Here is a 21,505-nt window from a genome sequence, read left to right on the forward strand (position 1 = left end):
GATGGGTCTTGTTTTTTAATCCAATCTGATAGCCTGTGTCTTTTGATTGGGGCATTTAGCCCATTTACATTCAAGGTAACTATTGAAAGATATGAATTTAGTGCCATTGTATTGCCTGTAAGGTGACTGTTACTGTATATTGTCTGTGTTCCTTTCTGGTCTATGCTGCTTTTAGGCTCTCTCTTTGCTTAGAGGACCCCTTTCAATATTTCTTGGAGGGCTGGTTTCGTGTTTGCAAATTCCTTTAGTTTTTGTTTGTCCTGGAAGCTTTTTATCTTTCCTTCTATTTTCAATGACAGCCTAGGTGGATATAGTATTCTGGGCTGCATATTTTTCTCGTTTAGTGCTCTGAATATATCTTGCCAGTCCTTTCTGGCCTGCCAGGTCTCTGTAGGTCTGTTGCCAATCTAATGTTTCTACCATTGTAGGTTACATATCTCTTCTCCCGAGCTGCTTTCAGGATTTTCTCTTTGTCTCTGAGACTCGTAAGTTTTACTATTAGATGTCGGGGTGTTGACCTATTTTTATTGATTTTGAGAGGGGTTCTCTGTGCCTCCTGGATTTTGATACCTGTTTCTTTCCCCACATTAGGGAAGTTCTCTGTTATAATTTGCTCCAATATACCTTCTGCCCCTCTCTCTCTTTCTTCTTCTTCTGGGATCCCAATTAGTCTAATGTTGTTTCATCTTATGGTATCACTTATCTCTCAAATTCTGCCCTCGTGATCCAGTAGTTGTTTATCTCTTTTTTTCTCAGCTTCTTTATTTTCCATCATTTGGTTTCTATATCGCTGATTCTCTCTTCTGCCTCATTTATCCTAGCAGTCAGTGCCCCCATTTTTGATTGCACCTCATTAATAGCCTTTTTGATTTTGACTTGGTTAGATTTTAGTTCTTTTATTTCTCCAGAAAGGGTTTCTCTAATAACTTCCATCCTTTTTTCAAGCCCAGCTAGTATCTTTAAAATCATGATTCTGAACCCTAGGTCCGACATCGTACTAATGTCCATATTGAGTAGGTCCCTGGCAGACGGTACTACCTCTTGTTCTTTTTGTTGAGGTGATTTTTTTCGTCTTTTCATTTTGTCCAGAGGAGAATAGATGAATGAGAGAAGAAAATGCTAACAGGGTAACAATGTCCCCAGAAAATATACTCTAAACAAATCAGAAAAGACCTGAAACCAGGGGGAAAGAAAGGGAAAGAAAGAAAAAGAAAGCGAAAAAAAAAAAAGAAAAAAAGATAAAAACAAAAACAGAACAAAACAAAAAAAAACAGAGTATGATCAAATATGATCTGGCTGGTGCATAGATCAGTGCCACACACTAGATTTTGGGTGTATTTTGGTCTGCTAGAAGAAAGTGCCTCCCAAAATTTTAAAGAAAGAAAGACTTGTATATGTACAAATTAAGGGTTGATACGATGAAGGGATGGAAGATGACTGTAAAGATGAAAAGTATAAAAAATTTTGTAAAAGAAATTGATAAGAAGTTGTTTGAAAAAAGAAAGAAGAGGATTAAAAAAAAGGAAGAAAGAAAGAAAAAAAAAGGGGGAGAGAATGTGATCAGGCAGGAGACTAGAACAAAGCCATACACTAGTGATTTAGGGTATATTTTGATCTGTTAGAAGAAACTATCTCAAAATTTTAAAGAGAGAACAACTTATATATATATGCCAAAAATAAGGGTAACTACTATGAAGGGATGTAATATGACTCTAAAAATGAAAAATAATTTTTTTAAAGGGATTGATAAGATATTGGTTGTATTCCCCTAGCGCTGGAGTTCTCCCGTTCTGCTTGATCAGTAAACTTGGTCTTGGCTTGCTGGCTGTTCGTGCTGATCTTCTGGGGGAGGGGCCTGTTGCCGTGGTTTCCAAATGTCTTTGCCGGAGGTGGAACTGCCCCGCCCTTGTCGGTCCGGGCTAAATAATCTGCTCGGGTTTGCTCTCAGGAGCTTTTGTTCCCTGCAAGCTCTCGGTACAGCTTTGGAGGACCAGGGTGAAAATGGCGGCCTCCCAATCTCCGCCCCAGAGGAGCCGAGAACTCGGGGCCCTGCTCCTCAGTGCGCCCCCAGAGAAAAGCAGTCACTCCCGTCTCCCCGATCTCCGGCCGCACTCCGTGCTCACCCGGCCTGTGACCGAGCGTTTCTATCTCTGGCACCCGACCCCGTGTGGAGTCTCCAAACCCAGCAGATCCCTGCGGTGCGCTCCCGCACCGCTCCTCCCGGGGGAGGAAGGGGGGTCTCCCCGGATCTGCCGCTTGTTGGGTCCCTGCTGGAGAAGCAGTGGCCCGACTGTCACCGATCACAGTTTATGGCCACCCTGAGCTGAGAGCCCGCGCCTCGGCTCCGTCTCTGCAGCCGGCTTCCCCGCTCCGATACCTGGGAGCTCTGCTGCACTCAGGCACCCCCGGTCTTTCTGTGACCCCGAGGGTCCTGAGACCACACTGTCCCACGAGGGTTCCACCCCCCGCTTAGCCACTGGAGCGACGTGCCTCAGCGGAGCCGACTTCTAAAAGGTCCGATTTTGTGCTCCGCGGCTCCAGCACCTGCCAGAAGCGGCCGACGGAGGCCCCCTCCCCCGCTGTCTATCCTCCCGAAGATCGCCTCGGATTCACTTCTCCGCACGTCCTACCTTCCAGAAAGTGGTCGCTTCTCTGTTCAGAGAGTTGTTGCTACTCTCCTGTTCGATCTCCTGTTGAGTTCGTAGGTGTTCAGAATGGTTTGATCCCTATCCAGCGGAATTCCTGAGACCAGACGAAATCCAGGTCTCCTACTCCTCCGCCATCTTGCTCTGCCCCTGTCCTTTTTTTTTTAAGATTTATTTTAGAGAGAGAGTGTGTGCACAAGCGGGAGGAAGGGCAGAGGGAGAGGGAGAAAGAAAACCTTAAGCAGACTCCACAATGAGAACGGAGCCCAACGTGCGGCTTGATCCCATGACCCCGAGATCATAACCTGAAGCCCAAATCAAGAGTTGGATGCTTAGCTGACTGAGCCACCCAGGCACCACTTGGTTGTGTATTTTTAAGGGAAATTAATTTTATATTGTTGAGTGTAGTGTTCACAGACATGGTGGCTGGCTTTCCGAGATTCCCTGGCCTTTTCCTCTCCCGTACTTTGTTCTGGATTTTGTCTTTGCCTTCTCTCTGGTCCTGCTCAATTTTGATTCTATTACCACTAACTTTTACTCAGTGTGGGACTCAAAAGAAACCACGTCCAATCAATTTTGAGAATCCATAGGGGTTGGACTTCTTCAGTAGCTTAGGAGGCCTTTTGAATTTTCAGTCATATGATTTCATCTATGGAGACCTTCTGTGTGTGTGTGTGTGTGTGTGTGTGTGTGTGTGTGTGTGTGTGTGTGTGGTGGAATCTCTAGAGAACACTCTAGCCACCCATTCTAACTCAAACTTCAAACTGATCATGACTCAGGCCTATGGTGATATCCTAGTAATTTCTTCTTCTAAGTTATCTTCCAAGGTGATCTAACATCTTCTTTTATAATTTATTCTCTTATTTTGCTGGGTTACATCTGCAGGAAATGCCTTTAAAAAGGGAGTTACAAGGATGAACTTTCTGAGTTCTTTCGTGTCTGAAAAAAGTCTTTATTCTACTACAAGTTTTCGTGAATAGTGTCAGTGAGATAAAATTCTAAGTTTTCCTTATAGCTTTGTAATATATTTCTTTATTGTATTCCAGTTTCCAGTGTTGTTTATGGGAGGTCTGATGGCAGTCTGATTCGTATTCCTTTATAGGTGACTGATTCTGTATCTCTGAGGGTCTTTGGGATTTTCTCCTTATCCTTGCTGTTCTGAAATTTTTCAGAAATATATGCGTGTGCAAGAGAGAAAGTAAATCGTTTGTCACTTTTTTTTTTTTTTGAGCTCTAGATGGACCCTTTTCATGTGAAGACTTGTGTCCTTCCTCTGGGAACCTGTCATCTACTTTTGTTCAGGGACAAGTTCCTTCCATTTTCTCTGCTCTCTTATTCTGGAATTCGTTTTTCTTTTTAAAGATTTTATTTATTTATTTGACAGAGAGAGGCACAGCGAGAGAGGGAACACAAGCAGGGGGAGGGGCAGAGGGAGAAGCAGGCTTCCCGCGGAGCAGGGAGCCCCATGTGGGGTTTGATCCCAGGACCTTGGGATCATGACCTGAGCTGAAGGCAGACGCTTAATGACTGAGCCACCCAGGCACCCTTTATTCTGGAATTCTTATCAGTCAGCTGTTGGACCTCCTGGTGTGAGTTTTTAAAAATCAACTTTATTGCACTATTGTTCAGTTACAATAATATGCACTTATTTTAAGTGCATATATACCCATGTAACTGTAGGGCCTGAGGGCAGGAGACCCCAAGATGGGCCACTTTGGCACGAAGATTATTCCAAGCTGAAGGCAATCAAGACCCTGTGGGCTCAAGAGAAACTTTTGCCCCTCCTTTAAGCAAAGATCCAGTTGAGCCTGCCTGGACTTCTGACCTTCAGAACTGTGAGGTAAAATATGAGTACTGTTGAATTTGTGACAGCAGCAATAGAGGCTAGCATAGAGCCAGACTGTCTGGGTTCAAATCCTAGTCATACTACTTTGTAGCCATGTGACCTGGGGCCTCACCACATGTCTGTTTCCTCATCTATAGAATTGGGTGCTGGTAGTGAATGTTGTTATGATCCTCTTTGTCGTTTTGCATTCAACTTTCCTGGAAATTATATCAACTTTATCTTCTAATCCTTCTGTGAAACATGATATTTTAACAATCATTTTCTTTTGTCGAGTGCTTTCTTTTTGTCTGACAAACATTTCTTTTCAATAGAACACCATAAGATTTTGTTTCCTGAATGATCTGTTTACTGGTCTTTTTGTTTTTGATCTACTTATCTTGTTTTTTCTCATTCATATTGTATGCCAGTGATTTTTGGTTTTCCATCCATATTAAAGAATTAAGCAATAGGAAAGCTGACTGGAAACTCTAGGCATATGGGATGTGTGGCTTATCACCTAGCTGGCTTTGCCTTTGGGAAGTGAACAGAGAACTGTTATGAGGCAGTGGTCCGCTGGCATCTCCCAGTTCAGTGCCTTACTGTGGGCCTGGCAGGCAGATCAGTTTCCTCCCAAGCTGCAGCTGCCTCTGAACAAATTCTCAGCTGTATTTTCCTCTGTCCCACACCAATAGTCACCTCTTTTCTATTTGTTGTCTATCCTCTAGATATTTGCTGCTATTTCTCATCCAGTGACGGTCCCTCTGCTAGTCCTCTTATTGTTGGACATTCATACCTATTGAATTATCAATAGCTTTCCTATAATTTTCATGGGATTTCCAGATGTCCAGACTACCATATTGAACCAGAAGCCCCATGCCTGCCTCAATATGTCTTAACATGTGGCATTGCCTTTTTCTTTAAGCAAATAAAGCCTTTCTGAGACACAATACTCTCAACTTCCTGCCCTTACCCTTATAAATTTGTATCTGCACCTCTACTCACCTCTTCTCAGAAGAACAGATGTCTCTTATCTGTCCAAGGGTAGTCCTCTATCTCAATGACCTTGTTCCTTTGGTTATGAGAAAATTGGGATACCTGATGACTCTTTTCTTTAGCATATCTTCTCAAAAAACAGGCAAAAATGTGGAAGAGAAAGGTGCACTCACTAAATAATACAAACTTCTTAATAGATCCGCGTAAACATTTCTGAGGGAACCTCTTCTTCCCTGAGAGTTTATTCATGTTTCTTGCCTGTTATTTCAAGTCTTTATGACTGCCAAGTTGAAAGACAAAAGAAGAAAGGGAAAGAAGTCCCTTATAATTTGTTAGGGGTAAAAGGAAAGAGTTGATTACGTCCATGAATGTTGTGTGCACATATTGCTAGGGTCAGTCAAGCACAAAGCTCACTGCCACATTTTCCAAGGCTACTACTGTAAATATATTAAAACTAAAGATCTTTCTTCTATCCCAGGTTAGATCTGCAATTTCTTTAGATGGTTATATCTCCTCATTACCACCTCTCTTTCTCACTCAACATTTGCACATTCTTTGAAGCAGTCTTGAGAAGAATAGAAGAAATGAAGATACAAGGAAACAGGGGTGTATTTATTTATTATAATTTTTTTATTATGTTATGTTAGTCACCATACAATACACCATTAGTTTTTGATGTAGTGTTCCATGATTCATTGTTTGCGTATAACACCCAGTGCTCCATGCAATACGTGCCCTCCTTAATACCCATCACCAGGCTAACCCATCCCCCCACCCCCCTCCCCTCTAAAACCCTCAGTTTGATTCCCAGAGTCCATAGTCTCTCCTGGTTCGTCTCCCTCTCTGATTCCCCCCCTTCATTTTCCCTTCCTTCTCCTAATGTCCTCCATGCTGTTCCTCATGTTCCACAAATAAGTGAAACCATATGATAATTGACTCTCTCTGCTTGACTTATTTCCCTTAGCATAGTCTCCTCCAGTTCCATCCACGTGGATGTAAAAGTTGGGTATTCATCCTTTCTGATGGCTGAGTAATATTCCGTTGTATATATGGACCACATCTTCTTTATCCATTCGTCTGTTGAAGGGCATCTTGGCTCCTTCCACAGTTTGGCTATTGTGGACATTGCTGCTATGAACATTGGGGTGCATATGGCCCTTCTTTTCACTACATCTGTGTCTTTGGGGTAAGTACCCAGGAGTGCAGTTGCTGGGTCATAGGGTAGCTCTATTTTTAAGTTTTTGAGGAAACTCCACACCGTTTTCCAAAGTGGCTGTACCAACTTGCATTCCCACCAACAGTGTAAGAGGGTTCTCCTTTCTCCACAACCTCTCCAACGTTTGTTGTTTCTTGCCTTGTCAATTTTTGCCATTCTAACTGATGTAAGATGGTATCTCAATGTGGTTTTGATTTGAATTTCCGTGATGGCTGATGATGTTGAACATTTTTTCATGTATCTGTTAGCGATTTGTATGTCTTCTTTGGAGAAGTGTCTGTTCATGTCTTCTGCCCATTTTTTGACTTGATTATTTGTTTTTTGGCTGTTGAGTTTGAGACGTTCTTTATAGATCATGGATACCAGCCCTTTATCTGTAGTGTCATTTGCAAATATCTTCTCCCATTCTGTGGGTTGCCTCCTTGTTTTGTTGACTGTTTCCTTGGCTGTGCAGAAGCTTTTTATCTTGATGAAGTCCCAAAAGTTCATTTTTGCTTTTGTTTCACTAGCCTTTGGAGACGTGTCAGGAAAGAAGTGGCTGTGGCCAATGTCAAAGAGGTTACTGCCTATGTTCTTCTCTAGGATTTTGATGGATTCCTGTCTCACATTGAGGTCTTTCATCCATTTAGAGTTTATCTTTGTGTATGGGGTAAGAGAATGGTCGAGTTTCATTCCCCTGTCTACAGCTGTCCAATTTTCCCAGAACCATTTATTGAAGAGACTGTCTTTTTTCCTTTAGATATTTTTTCCTGCTTTGTTGAAGATTAGTTGACCATAGAGTTGAGGGTCCATATCTGGGCTCTCTGTTCTATTCCATTGATCTATGTGTCTGTTTTATGGAAACAGGGGTTTAAACAAAGAGCAGGCAATCAACAGCACTAAACTATCCAGAGGTTAAGGAAGAAGAAACTGAGAAAAATCATATTGAATTTGGTGATGTGAGATCATTGAGGATCTCAGTGATTTTGTTTCTAGAAGTTGCTTAGATCAGAAGCCCATAATGCAGAGGAATGAGGAGTACATGACACATGGAGAGGCTGAGGAAAGGTACCAAGGTGAGAGAGGAAGGACATGGAAGGAGGTGTCAAAAACGTTACCTCAAAAATGGAGATGCTTGGTGCATGTTTGTGAGCAGAGGATAAAGAAGTGACCAGAGAGAGGGATAGGGTGTGTGTGGAAGAACTGAAAGACTGAGCAGGAGTAAAATAGTTTCTTTCTGCCCCTAAATTTAATAGTTCCCCACGTGTCTGTCTTCAGTCCTCTTTTTTGTACCTACACACTCTCTCTCAAATATTTTAGTCATTCCCACAGTTTTAATCACCACCTCTCTATCAACAAACTTCACATCTTTAGCTCCAGGTCAGACCTCACTCATGACCTGCAGCTCAGCACTTTGGATTACTTGTGTACGGGTGTCCTGCCAGCCCTCAAACTCAGTCTCAGAGTCCATTTGCCAGCCCTCTACTCATGCTGTTCGTCTAACCTGAAATGCAATTCTTTCATTTATTCTTACCATTTACTAATATTCTTTCCATCTAACGGGGCCCAGTTTGGCTCTCCCTGTTCCATCCACCCTTCTTCCCAGGAATGATTCTGGAAATCCAATATTGAATAAGCCTTTTCATTCATCTCCACTAAAAATTATCTCATCTTATAGAATATCATAATGCTGACACTGAAAATTCCCTCAAATATTCTCTGGCCCAACCTTGTCACTGTTCCGGAAAGTGAGACCCAGTGAGAAGTGTCCTGCGATGGTGACACAGTGAGTTGATGACTCAAAGGTGAGTCTGGAATCTAGATCTCTGATATCTCAAGACAGGACACTGACAACTACCCCAGCTGATTACCTTATTATGTACCCCATGTTTCTTATACAATGCTGTCTTAGAGTATATAGATAAACAGTTGGTTCCCATATCCTTGATTAGTACTGAGTTCCAGGAGGACACATGGTATTTCTCCAACTTGTCTGAATTCCTTATAGCTTGTAATCCATTGCTTTGGACAGAACAGGCATTAAGCAAATATGTATTGATTGAACAAGAAATGATACATCACAACCTGACATAAACCATCAATTTTCATTGTCTCATTAGCATATTCTAGCAATTAAAATTAGTAGTGGCCTTAGGTCCCCGAACAGTTACAGTGACAAAGCATGATATTCCAATATGGTCAGGTAAACTCCAGGCCCTAATGTATATTTCATAAAGTCTATGAAGGGCAGAACTGAAAAGGTCATTTCACATAACAGTACCCTCTCCTTCCCCCATTTTATTGATGGGAAAATTGAGATTCACAGAGGAACAAACAGGGCTTGCTGAATGTACACATTAAATGAATGGCACTATCAGGACCAGAAACTAAGTCTCCAAATGCCTGAGACAAAGTATTCCATAACCCAAGAGAGCAGGTTGTACAATATGATGAACAGTTAAGGACATGGGGTTTAGCGTCTGACTGACCTGGCTCTGCCACTTGAGCAAGTCAATCAACCCCAGTGAGGCTCAGTTTCTTCATGTATAGTAATAAGCCTGCTTCAGGGAGCTGTGAGTCCAGCCAAGGAGATAGTACTCTTCATAGTCTGTGGTGCCTCCCGCATTGGAGGAAAAGATCCAACCATCAGCTTAGGTCCAAGGCTGTGCATGCTGCCCCTGAAGATGCTAAGGGGAGGCCATGGCCCCAGCACACCCACAGATTTGCCCTAGATTTTGTCCATAGGCCTGAGATCAAGCAAAGTACTCCCGTGCCTGCCTGGCATAGTCAAAAGCATGAGGAACATTTGGAAGATTAACTAATTACCGCGAGGCACCAGGGAGTGGGCATTGAAGTAATAAGACAGCACCCTCAGGAGCTGTCACTCCTCCGTGACAAGCCCGTTAAGAAACTGTCAACAATGGCAGTTAAAACTCCCTGAGTGGAGGACATCTGGTCCCCACGGCGGTAAGCTGGAGCTGCCTAATGCTGGAACAGCCAAAGGGACTCTGAGGTCTCACCAAAGATTGCCAACCAAAGTAAGAACCAAGAAATGTGGAGAAGAGTCTTTCAAGGATAAGTAACACCAGTCCTTTTAGTTGGTGTAGCTACAGAGACAAAGAAGCAGGGGGAATGCCATGACCTCCAGGTAGAGTCAGGGCAGGGCTGGGTATGTGGACACCAGGAACACTTAAGAAAAGTCATTTTGAGTTGAGAAGCTTGGGAACAAAGAAGAAATCCATGACACGGAATATAGAAGTAATAAGTGTCAAGCACTCAGATATCCAAGTAAGTGGTAGAAGGGAACAGTCATTTATTAAGCACCTAAGGTATAATAGATTACCACAAACTTAATTGCTTAAAAACAATACCCACTTGTTATCTCACAGTTCTATGGGTTGAGTCTAGGAATGGTTTAACTGGATCCTTTGCTCAGAGTCTCAAGCTACAGTCAGGGTGTCACCAGGGCTGAAGTCTCATCTGAGGCTTGGAGTCCTCTTCCAAGCCTATATGTGGTTGTTGGCAGAATTCATCTCCTTGCAGCTTGCTTTTTCAAGGCCAGCAGGAGAGAGACTTCTGTCCCTGATCTCTATACTCTCCTTTGAAAGGCTCCCCTGATTATATCAGATCCACCTAGAATAATCTCCTTTTGATTAACTCAAAGTCAAATTGATTAGGGATCTTAATTACATCTGCAAAGCCCCTTCATCTTTACCACACAACATAATGTAATCACAGATGTGATATGCATCATATTCACAGATTCTGCCCACATGCTAGAGAAGGGATTGTACACCAAGGGGATAGGAATATTGGAGGCCATTTTAGAATTTTGCCTGCCATCGCCTGCCCTTTGCCCTCCAGTGACTCACACCCCTTCTAACTGCGAAATACATTCACAGTGTTCTCAAGAGTCTCATCCCATTATAGCAACAGCTCGAAGTCCAAAGTCACACCATCTAAATCTAAATCTGATCATCTCATCAACTGAAATCCAAAAATCTCATTTAAATCTCAGCAGCTAAAAGATCCAAATCTCATCGTCTAAATTGTCTATATCAGGTACAGATGAGGCTTCCTCTCCATCCGTTAAACTCTCTACATGCATTATTATATTTAATTTTGAAGACAATCCTTTGAATAAATTTTCATCATCCCCATTTTATGGATAAGGAAACTGAGGCATCCAGAAGTCAGCTAAACTTGCCTAAGGTCATTTAGAGATTAAGTTACACAGTTAACACTTGAACCCAGGTATGTAGAAACTTGTTATCTACATTCATTGTCTCCAGAGAAGCATGTTCTGAAGCCCTCTTGACAAGCAGGGGGTCTTAAATGATCATCCACACCCCCAGTCGCCACGCTCTGGGGGCTATTGATATTCTCCGACTGGAAAGTTAAATGTCGGATAACGTCACTAACATTTTAGGGATGAAATTCCCTGCATATGTCCGCATGGTAGAGGTGAGAATTGGGTTGGGAAAAGTAGGAATTCTCATGAGAGGAATGAAACAAATGTCAGTAACTCCAATTACATGATACCAGAATCAAAGAAATGGGAGGAGGGATATACGGGTACAAGCTCCAGTCTTACTATAACTTGATATATGACTTGGGGCAAATGGTTTTTTACTTCTTTGAGCCTCAGTTTCTTTCCTTGTAAAATGAAGAAGGTATGTTTGAAAGCTATATGATCTCTAGGCCATTTTCAAAGTCCTTCAATTCTAACAAGAGGAGCAACCAACGATGCAGACAAATGTCATGATTGGGCATTTGGTAGAGAAAAGAGACCTGGTTATTTGAATTTCATGACATTGTTTGTTCTTAAACAGAAAATGCTTAAGCATATGGACATAGCCTTGACCTCAGAACATGTGATGGAGCCTTGTAAAATACTGTCAGGGAAAAGCCCAGGACCTTTGGGAAACAAAGATAATATTTAAGCCATTGATGACCATTAATCAGGCCACTATATTTCTAAAAAGCAGGATCCTGAGGAGTGTCAAAGTGAATGAAGCCCCGTGAGAAGGGGATATATCTTGGAATACCCTGGTTGGGGAGGACCACAGACTCTGAATGCCGGGGCAGAGGAGATGGAGTTATGTGCACAGCAACACATCTCATCACTTTACCCAACCAGAGTAACCATTCACGTCCTGCAAGTCTTTTCTCTCCACTCACAAAGCCCTGCACTTATTTTCATTCCTTCCCCCAATACTGACTCTGCGACTACTATGTGCCAGACACTATGAGGGGCATATAACAATGATATAATGATATAGTTTAGATCCATCCTACCCCTTCTTTATTCATAATATCTCTCCCTTTCTTCCACAAAGCATCTCAGACAATTATTCATCCTTCAAAGCTCAGGGCCACAATTGCCTCTTCCATGAACTTTTCTCTGGTGAGTGGTGCTCACTGCCTTTCTTCTTCTCATCTCATTTCTTCTTATCTCTTCCCTTCCCTTCCCTTCCCTCCCCTCCCCTTCCCTTCCATTCCCTCCCCTCCCCTTCCTTTCCCTTCCCTTCTCTTCTCAGCTCTTTCTGTGTTTTCCTCATATAATACTTAGCCAATATCTGTCTTATATTCTAGATACATGTATGCAAGTGTGATCTCCCCTGGTAGTCTGTGAGACACTTGAGAACAGAGTATGCTTTGTTTATCATACAGTTGGTTCTCAGTGCTGCAAAGTCTTCCTGAGGCTGCCCTTAGTGGCATGATTCAGGGTAGTAATTGCTATTATTACTATTCTAGGTACCGCACTGAACACTTAGTATGCATCATCATGCATCACAACAGTCCTACGGAGTAAATTGGCTATTAAAATAGAACAGTTCCAAACTTGCAGTTATAAGATAAATAAGTACAAGGGATATAGCGTACACCATGATGACTACAGTTACCACTGCTGTATGATAGATGGGGAAGTTGTTAGGAGAGGAGATCCTGAGTTCTCATCACAAGGAGGAATTTTTTGTTTTATTTTATCTATATGAGATGATAGATGTTAACTGAACCTATTGTGGTCATCGTTTCACAACATACGTAAGTCAAATCACCATGATGTACACCTTAAATTTATACAGTGATGTATGTCAATTATTTCTCAGTAAATCTGGAAAAAAAAAAAACCCAGTACAGTTCTTATGAGGACATAGATCTGCCTGAATCTCCAACCTGTTAAAATACCATGCTAATCCACCTCCCAGAGAAGCCAGGAATGCATTGTCATTCCTCTATGGCTCCTATAAATGTCATTGTAGTTAGAAGCTAGCTCTTTTCAGCTTTGTTTACTTCAGGTCAATACTGAAGTGAATTTGCATCTGCTAAGCACACATCAACTGCTGGTTTGGGTATGGAAGAAGGCGAGTGATGAAAAATAGGAAGAAAGCAACCATGAAGCTTACCAAGCTAGGAGAAAGGATTCTCCAGGATCCCCAATGTCACTGGCATATGATGAAAAAGAATCTTCAGGGATGAGAGAGAAGAAAACAGCCAGAGACAAAATCATTACACTTGGCCCAGCCACAGGTTTAGGCTTGCCAAGTGCTTACTGGGAGATTGTTTTCTGAGAAGAGCAGAAGAGGGAAAAGCCCTTAACCAATAAATTCAGTTTTCTTGACTTACAAAGGGAATGTGAGAGATACCCAGTTCTGAACCCACCTCCATACATCTCTGTTACTTGCAGTAGGAGCCAGCCAAGGCCAGCACTGGCTCCTCAGGTGTCGCCTCAGTGCCCTTTACAGTGACAGATCTCGTTTGATACTTGAAGGCTTTTATCAGGCCCATGACACCTAGATGAATTTTTTGACTGAAAATATTAGAAAATAAACCCACCATTACTTGTGAACAAAAAGCACAAAGCAGCTTTTTTTTTTTTTTAAATTCCAGTAAATGTACAGTGTTACCTCAGTTTCAGGTGTACAATATGGTGATTCAACACTTCCATACATCACCTGTGCTCATCACAAGTGCGCTCCTTAATCCCCATCACCTGTTTCACCCATCCCCCACCCACCTCCCCTCTGGTAACCCTCTGTTTGTTCTCTGTATTAAGCCTCTGTTTCTTGGTTTGCCTCTCTTTTTTCTTTGTTTGTTTTGTTTCTTACATTCCACATACGAACGAAATCATATGGTGTTTGTCTTTCTCTGATTGGCTTATTTTGCTTAGCATTATACTCTCTAGATCCATCCATGTTGTTGCAAATGGCAAGATTTCATTATTTTTGTGGCTGACTAGTATTCCATTGTGTGTATACATACATACCATATATATATATGTATATATAACATGTCATACACACACACACACACACACACACCCCACATCTTCTTTATCCATTCATCCATCTGTGGACACTTGGGCTAATTCCATAATTTGGCTATTGTAAATAATGCTGCAATAAACATAGAGGTACATATATCTTTACAAATTAGTGTTCTCATGTGATGCCTGAGTGGCTTAGTTGGTTAAGCATCTGCCTTCGGCTCAGGTCATAATCCCAGAGTCCTGGGATTGAGTCCTGCATTGGGCTCCTTGCTTAGTGGGGAGCTTGCTTCTCCCTCTGCCTGCCTCTCTCCCTGCTTGTGCACTTGCTTGCTCTCTCTGATAAATAAATAAAATCTTTGTAGAAAAAGAAATTAGTTTCATCTCTTCAGACTAGTGAAAAAAAAAAAACCAATTAGTGTTTTCGTATTCTTTGGTTAAATACCCAGTAGTGGAATTACTGGATCTTATGGTAATTCTATTTTTAATTTTTTGAGGAACATCCATACTGTTTTCTGCAGCGGCTGCACAAATTTGCATTCCTACCAATAGTGCAAAAGGGTTCCTTTTTTTTCCACATCCTCACCAACACTTGTTGTTTCTTGTGTTTTTGATTTTAACCATTGTGCCAGGCGCGAGGTGACATCTCATTGTGGTTTTGATTTGCATTTCCCTGATGATGAGGGATATTGAGCATCTTTTCATGTGTCTGTTAGCCATATGTACATCTTCCGTGGAGAAATGTCTGTTCATGTCTTCTGCCCAATTTTTAATTGAATTATTTGGTTTTTTTGGTGTTGAGTTGTAGGAGTTCTTTATATATTTTTGATACTAACCCTTTATCAGATGTCATTTGCAATTATCTTCTCCCACTACATAGGTTGCCCTTTAGTTTTGTTGGTTGTTTCCTTCGTTGTGCAGAAGCTTTTTATTTTGATGTATTTGCATGATATTATATATAAAAAACATGATATTATATATAAAAAACCCTAAAGACTCCACCAAAAAAACTACTAGAACTAATAAATCAATTCAGTTAAGGTCACAGGATACAAAATCAATGTACAGAAATCTATTGCATTTCTATACACTAATAATGAAGCAGTAGAAAGAGAAATTAAAACAATCCCACTTATAATTGCACCAAAAATAATAAAATATCTAAGAATAAACTTAACCAAAGAGGTGAAAGACCTGTACTCTGAAAACAAAGCAGCTTTTTGAGCAAACATCACAATGACCCTTCAATCTGAGCACTTTTTTCTTTCTTTTTTTTTTTGCACAAGAAGATGAATTATTTCTCTCTATATTTATTTGCAGTAAACGCCAAGCTTTACGAAATTCATTACATTTTAATGCTGCACATCAGACACAAATTAGGTCCTCTCCCAGTTTTCTTAACAGTTTATATTCCAATCACTTTTCTTTGCTCATATTTTATATTAACAATTTTTAATTTGTCTCTGGGGCAGTTTTATTTTTTTATTTTTTAAAGATTTTATTTATTTATTTGACAGAGAGAGACACAGTGGGAGAGGGAACACAAGCAGGGTGAATGGGAAAGGGAGAAGCAGGCTTCCCACGGAGCAGGGAGCCAGATGCGGGGCTCGATCCCAGGATCCTGGGATCATGACCTGAGCCAAAGGCAGATGCTCAACGACTGAGCCACCCAGGTGTCCCTCTGGGGGTGGTTTTTAATAAATCATTTGGTGGCACTCAGCTTGCATACCCCAGCATTCTCTATTGTCATACACTCAACCAGTTCTGGAGCCACCCAACGTCACTGTTCCACACCTAGGCACTTGGAAGATGTCAAGAAGCTACTTCTTCAAATGCATTTTATCAGCTACAAACAGATAATCCACCATATAATGCATTGTGCATTGTTAATATGAAGAAATGTAGGTGCACAGACCTGTGCAAGAATATACATTATATATGTATACATATATATAGAAGATTATACATTATATATATGTGTACATATACATGTATACATTTTACATGTGTATATATACACATTTTATATATATAACCTATGGGAGGAAAAGGTAAACCTTGGGGAAAGCATTGCTTCCATTTGTCAGGGATGTTGAAATATTTCAGGTGCTGACAGAGTTTTGGTTTTACCAAGGCCCTTAGAAGTTCACATTCTCCAGGGTGCAAATTAGAACACTAGTAAGAGGAAGAGGCACTGTCCCTTCCAAAAGAATTTGCTGGCTTCCCAGAGTAAGAGCAAACTGAACTCCCCAGAGGCGCAAGAGGAGATGTCACTACAAGGAATGCAGATGTCCAGCTGATACATGCTGAAACCTCACTGTTCTGGAAGAAGACAAACTTCCTGGAGAGGTAGTGAGAGTTACTCCACCTCGAAGGGCAGCCTAGAAACCAGATACAGCCACTTCTTTGAGGCTGGAGCAGTAAAGTCTGAACACATCAAACAAGCTTGGAGTTCAGGGCAGTGGAAGCAAAGGAAAAGTGCCCATGTGGAAGGACAGACAGGAGGCAGACATCTAGGGAGGCAGTAAGGTCAAGGTGTTTGTCAACAGGTTTCAGGTCTCACCTGAAAGCTGGGTTCTAGAATGGCAGATGGTTAAATGATTAGAAGCACACAATCTTTGGAGTCATACAGACCTACGTTAAATACTGGCCTTCACACTTAGAGTGTGGCTTTGAGCAAGTTACTTAACTCTCTGCTTCCCAGTTATATTATCTGCTGAATAGGTATAATTACAGCACCCACCTCCTAGGTGTGTGGTGAGGATTGAATTTTTTCTATAAGGTACTTAGGACAGTGCATAGCCCTGAGCGAGCTCTCCAATAAATAGTACTCATTATTAAAATTCGACTTTGGAAGAAGGTTGGGTAAGGATGGAGCTAGAAGAAACTGGGTAACCAGATACCAGGCAGACCAAGTGTTTGATCACAGAACTTTAGTTTAATCTAGATTGGGAAACGAAGCCATAAGAAAGAAGCTCATTTTCTAGAATTTTGTCATTGTATTAGAGATTGATTTTATTCTGAGGTCCCTGAAATGTTTAACCAAGACTCCCAAAGTCCCACACACTAGGTGGAAATGATTCTCTGAGTCTGCATGGGGGTGGGGTCAGTTGGTGTAGCTACAGAGAAAGAAAGGCTGAAGGGACAGAGCAGCCAAGATGTTGGCAGGGACGCTCAGAGCCACTCATGATTCTCTGTTCTCAAATCACCCCAGTCCAAGCCATCATCAACTTTGCCTGGATTATTGTAACAGCTTCCTAACTGGTGTTCCTGCTTCCACCCTTGCTCCCTCTGCCCAAAATCTGTTCTCAAAATGAAGACATAGTGATCCTGCTAAGCAATGATTCTCAACCATAACACACATTAGAATCATTTGAGGAACTTTAAAAAATACCCTATTCCAAAAAGTTAAATCTGAACCTCTGATGTGACATTTTATTCCATTGCTCAAACCCTTTGTGTTTTCTCTCACTCTGAGTAGAAGACAACTTCTTACCATAGTCTATATCATTAAGTGGCTTCCTGTTCTCTAACTTGAGCTCCTGCCACTTTCTTCCTTGTTCACTATGTTCCAAACACATTGTCTTCCTGCTCTTTTTTGAATGTGCCAGGCAAGCTTCTCCTTCAGATACTTTTCACTTACTGTCCCCTCTCCCTGGAGCTCTCTCCCCCAGACACATGCATGGTTCATTCTCTGACTTCCTTCAGGCCTGCTTAAATGTCATTTCATCAGAAAAGCTTTCCATGCCTAGTCTATCTGGAGTACCACTCCAGTCACACTCTGTCCCTCTGTCCTGCTTTATCTTTTTACATTCACCATCACTATCTGACATATTTTAGACCAATTTGCTTCTATTTCCTCCACTAGAATGTAAGATCTATGAAGACAGGGATTTTTGTCTGTCTTCATATCTATGTCTCCAGCTCCTAGAGGTGTGTCTGGCACATAATAGATACTCAATAAATGTTTGTTGTTGGTTGATTGAGTTAATTAATAAGTGAGTGAATCTCCGTTTGCATCTTGCTAGGCTCTAAGTATATGACAGCCAGAGGAAGTTCCCAGGCTATCATAGTGCATATTTAACATATGGCTGGGTAGAAATGGTGTACAAATTCTAAGCCCAAGATTACATTAATTAATTGAAAATCTATTAATAATCATTTTGTCCGGATGGTTTTTAATTCAATGGTCATAGGATGGATGCCTGGCCATCCTCGAAGCCTGTAGGTGGCACATAACCTGATAGGTATTGCAAGACCTTATCTAGAGTCTTGGAGTGGAAAGATTTCTGAGCTTAGCTCTGAAAATGTAGCAGATGGCTATGCAAATGTGGTAACTGATAGTAATACCACATTTGCATAAGTACTGTATTTTCAAAGCAATTTATTACTTTACAAAAAGCTGGACTAGAAATGGTACATTATGTGTTTCTCATTAGCCCTTGAATGTCGCTCCAGTTCAGTTAATAGGCTGGGTGGTTCTGCATTGCTCAAATTTGCCCAGTAAAGCTTTGTGGAGCCACCATGTGGATCCAGGTGGATCTTAAAGTAGTATAAAGCTTCCCAAAGCTGTCCTTGCCCCAATTTTCATCACTGAGGAGTGACAGAATTGGCCCTCATTACTGCTGTTTTGCCTTATTTCTACTCTACTCTATCCAGCCCAGCTGGATAATTCACTGTCACAGGAACAGTCCTGCCTTAAGCATTGCCATTTCTACAGCTATGCCTCTGGAATTTTCACTGCCTAGGAAACTCTCTACTGTCTTCTCTGCCCGTTTGAATTCTAGCTACCCTCTAGGGCCAGATCAAGTACCTCCTGCCTAGAAAGGTCTCTGACCATCCCAGCTCAAACTGCTGGCCTCTCTAATCTCCAGTAGGAATCACTCTTCAGTAGCTTTATTTCGGGGCATGATATTAGTTAGGAGTACAGGCTCTTGTCAAGGCACACCTGAGCTTTAGCCTTTGCTCAGCATGCCCTTAGGCAAGTGAATTCACCTCCAAAAGGATCACACCTTAATGGCAGAATTAAAATAGTCTCAGAATTAAAACTACTCTACACTCCACTTAACAAATTTTTTTAAAAGCCATAAAATGATCAGGCTGATCTATGAGTAAAATCCCTGCCTGCCAAAACAAGTTTCTCATTAAAGGAAGATAACAAAATGTGGACACTCAACAAGGTAACTTTTATAATATCCATCAACCAATAAAAAATTAAAGGCCTTCAAAGAATCAGGAAAATGCGATGTATAACCAGAGGAAAAGTTAGTCCAAAAAATTAGACTCAGAAATAGCATATGCAATTAGCATACAAAGATTTTTAAATTGAGTATTATAAATATGTTAAAGAATGTAAAGGAAAACATATAATGAGAAGAGACCAAATCTCTATAAAGGAACCAAATGGAGCTTTGAGAACTGAAAAATACAATAGCTGTAATGAAATGTCCACTGGATAATTTTAGGAGCATATGAAACCCTGCAGAAGAAAATGTCAGTGAACTTGAAGATGTAGCAGTAGAAACTATATAAACTGAAGCATAGAGAAAAATTACTGAAAAGATCAGAACTTCAATGATCCGTGGGACAATATCAAGAGATAAAGCAAATATATAATCACATTTCCAGAAGGGGAAGGAGAGTGCAAAAAAAATTTGAAGAAATGAAGGCCAAATATCTTCCAAATTTGATGAAGAATATAAACATACAGATATGACAAGTTCTACCTAGCACAGGCAAAAAAAAAAAAAAAAAAGGAGTAAACCACACCAAAACACATCACAACTAGCAATAAAAAGAAAATGTTAAAAATAGTTTTTATTTTATTTTTTTAAAGATTTTATTTATTTATTTGACAGAGAGAGACACAGCAAGAGAGAGAACACAAGCAGGGGGAGTGGGAGAGGGAGAAGCAGGCTTCCCGCAGAGCAGGGAGCCTGACGCGGGGCTCGATCCCAGGATCCCGGGATCATGACCTGAGCCGAAGGCAGATGCTTAATGACTGAGCCACCCAGGCACCCCTAAAAATAGTTTTTAAAAAGTAAACATTGCATATAAAAAAATTAAGATAAAAAACACTGATTCTCCATCAGAAACAATGCTGAAAGGGAAAAAAAATAAAACCACCTGTCAATCTAGACTGTTTTTTTCCCAGGCAAACAACAAACAGAGAATTGACTACAGGAAGTATTCTTCAGGCTGAAGGAACACAACACCTGTGAAAACTCAGATCTACAAAGAAATAAAGAGAATGCTGGAAATTGTAAAACTTCTCATTATTTAAAAAAATACATGAGTATTTTAAAAAATTAAATAGCAATGTATTGTGATTTAGGTAACATGTGTAGAAGTAAAATGTATGAAAACAATGGCATAAAGTTAGGGGGGTGTTGCAAGGTTCTTACATTATACATGAAGTGATATATTAATATTCAAAGTAGACTATAGCAAGTTAAAGATGCATATTGCAAACCCCAGAGCAACAATTAAAAAGAGAAACAAGAAATAAAACTAATAAGCCAACAGGAGAGAAAAATCTATCCTAAAACAAAGCAAAGAAAACAGACAACCAAAAAAAAAAAAACCAAAAAACAACACCCCAAAATACAAAAACAAAATGTTCAATTCAAAAGAAAGCAGGAAAAGAGGGAAAGAGAGGGAATGAACAGGTAAGGTAAATAGAAAAAATATTGATGTGGTAAATTTAAACCCAACCATACAGATAATTACATCAAATTTAAATAGTCTAAACATACCAATTAAAAAGCAAACTTTGTCAAACTAATAAAAAAGGCAGACTCAACCATATGTTCTCTATAAGAGACACACAATAATATGCCCGCACAGATTAAAAGTAAAAAAAATGGAAAAAGGTATGCCATGTAAATATTAATCACTTAAGAAAGCTCAAGTAGCTATTTATCATAAAAAAGTAGACTTCAGAACAAGGAACATTGCCGGTGATAAACAGGGATATTTTGTAATGATAAAAGGATCAAGTTTTCAGGAAGCTATAACAATCATAAATGTTTATGCATCTAATTACATAGCAAACTTCACAGAACTGAAATGAGAATTAGACAAGAGCATAATCTTATTTGGAGATTTTAACATTGCTCTCTCAATAACTGGCCAAACAAGTAGAAAGAAAGCAATGAGAATATAGAAAACATGAACACCATCAAACAACTTGACCTTGCTGAAATGTATAGGCTACTATATCCATTAGCAGCAGCATACACATTCCTTCCAAGGGCACATGGGACATTCATCAGTAGACCATATTCTAGGCCATGAAGCAAGTCTAAATAACTTTTAAAATATTGAAACAATATAGGGTATGTTTTCTGCCTGCAAGAATATTAAATTAGAAATTAAAAAACTTACTGAAAGTTACTATAATATTCAAATATTTGGAAACAAACAACACACTTCTAAACAACCATGAGTCAAAGAAATCACAAGGGAAATTAAAAAATATTTGAACTGAATGAAAATAAAGACACAATATATCACTATTTGTGGGAAGCAATTAAAGCAGTGCCTAGAAGGAAATTTATAACATTGAATGCATACAT

This window comes from Callorhinus ursinus, unplaced genomic scaffold (assembly GCF_003265705.2).
Source record: "Callorhinus ursinus isolate GAN/ISIS: 27379988/994484 unplaced genomic scaffold, GSC_fseal_2.0 scaffold64, whole genome shotgun sequence".
NCBI classification, from domain to species: Eukaryota; Metazoa; Chordata; class Mammalia; order Carnivora; family Otariidae; genus Callorhinus; species Callorhinus ursinus.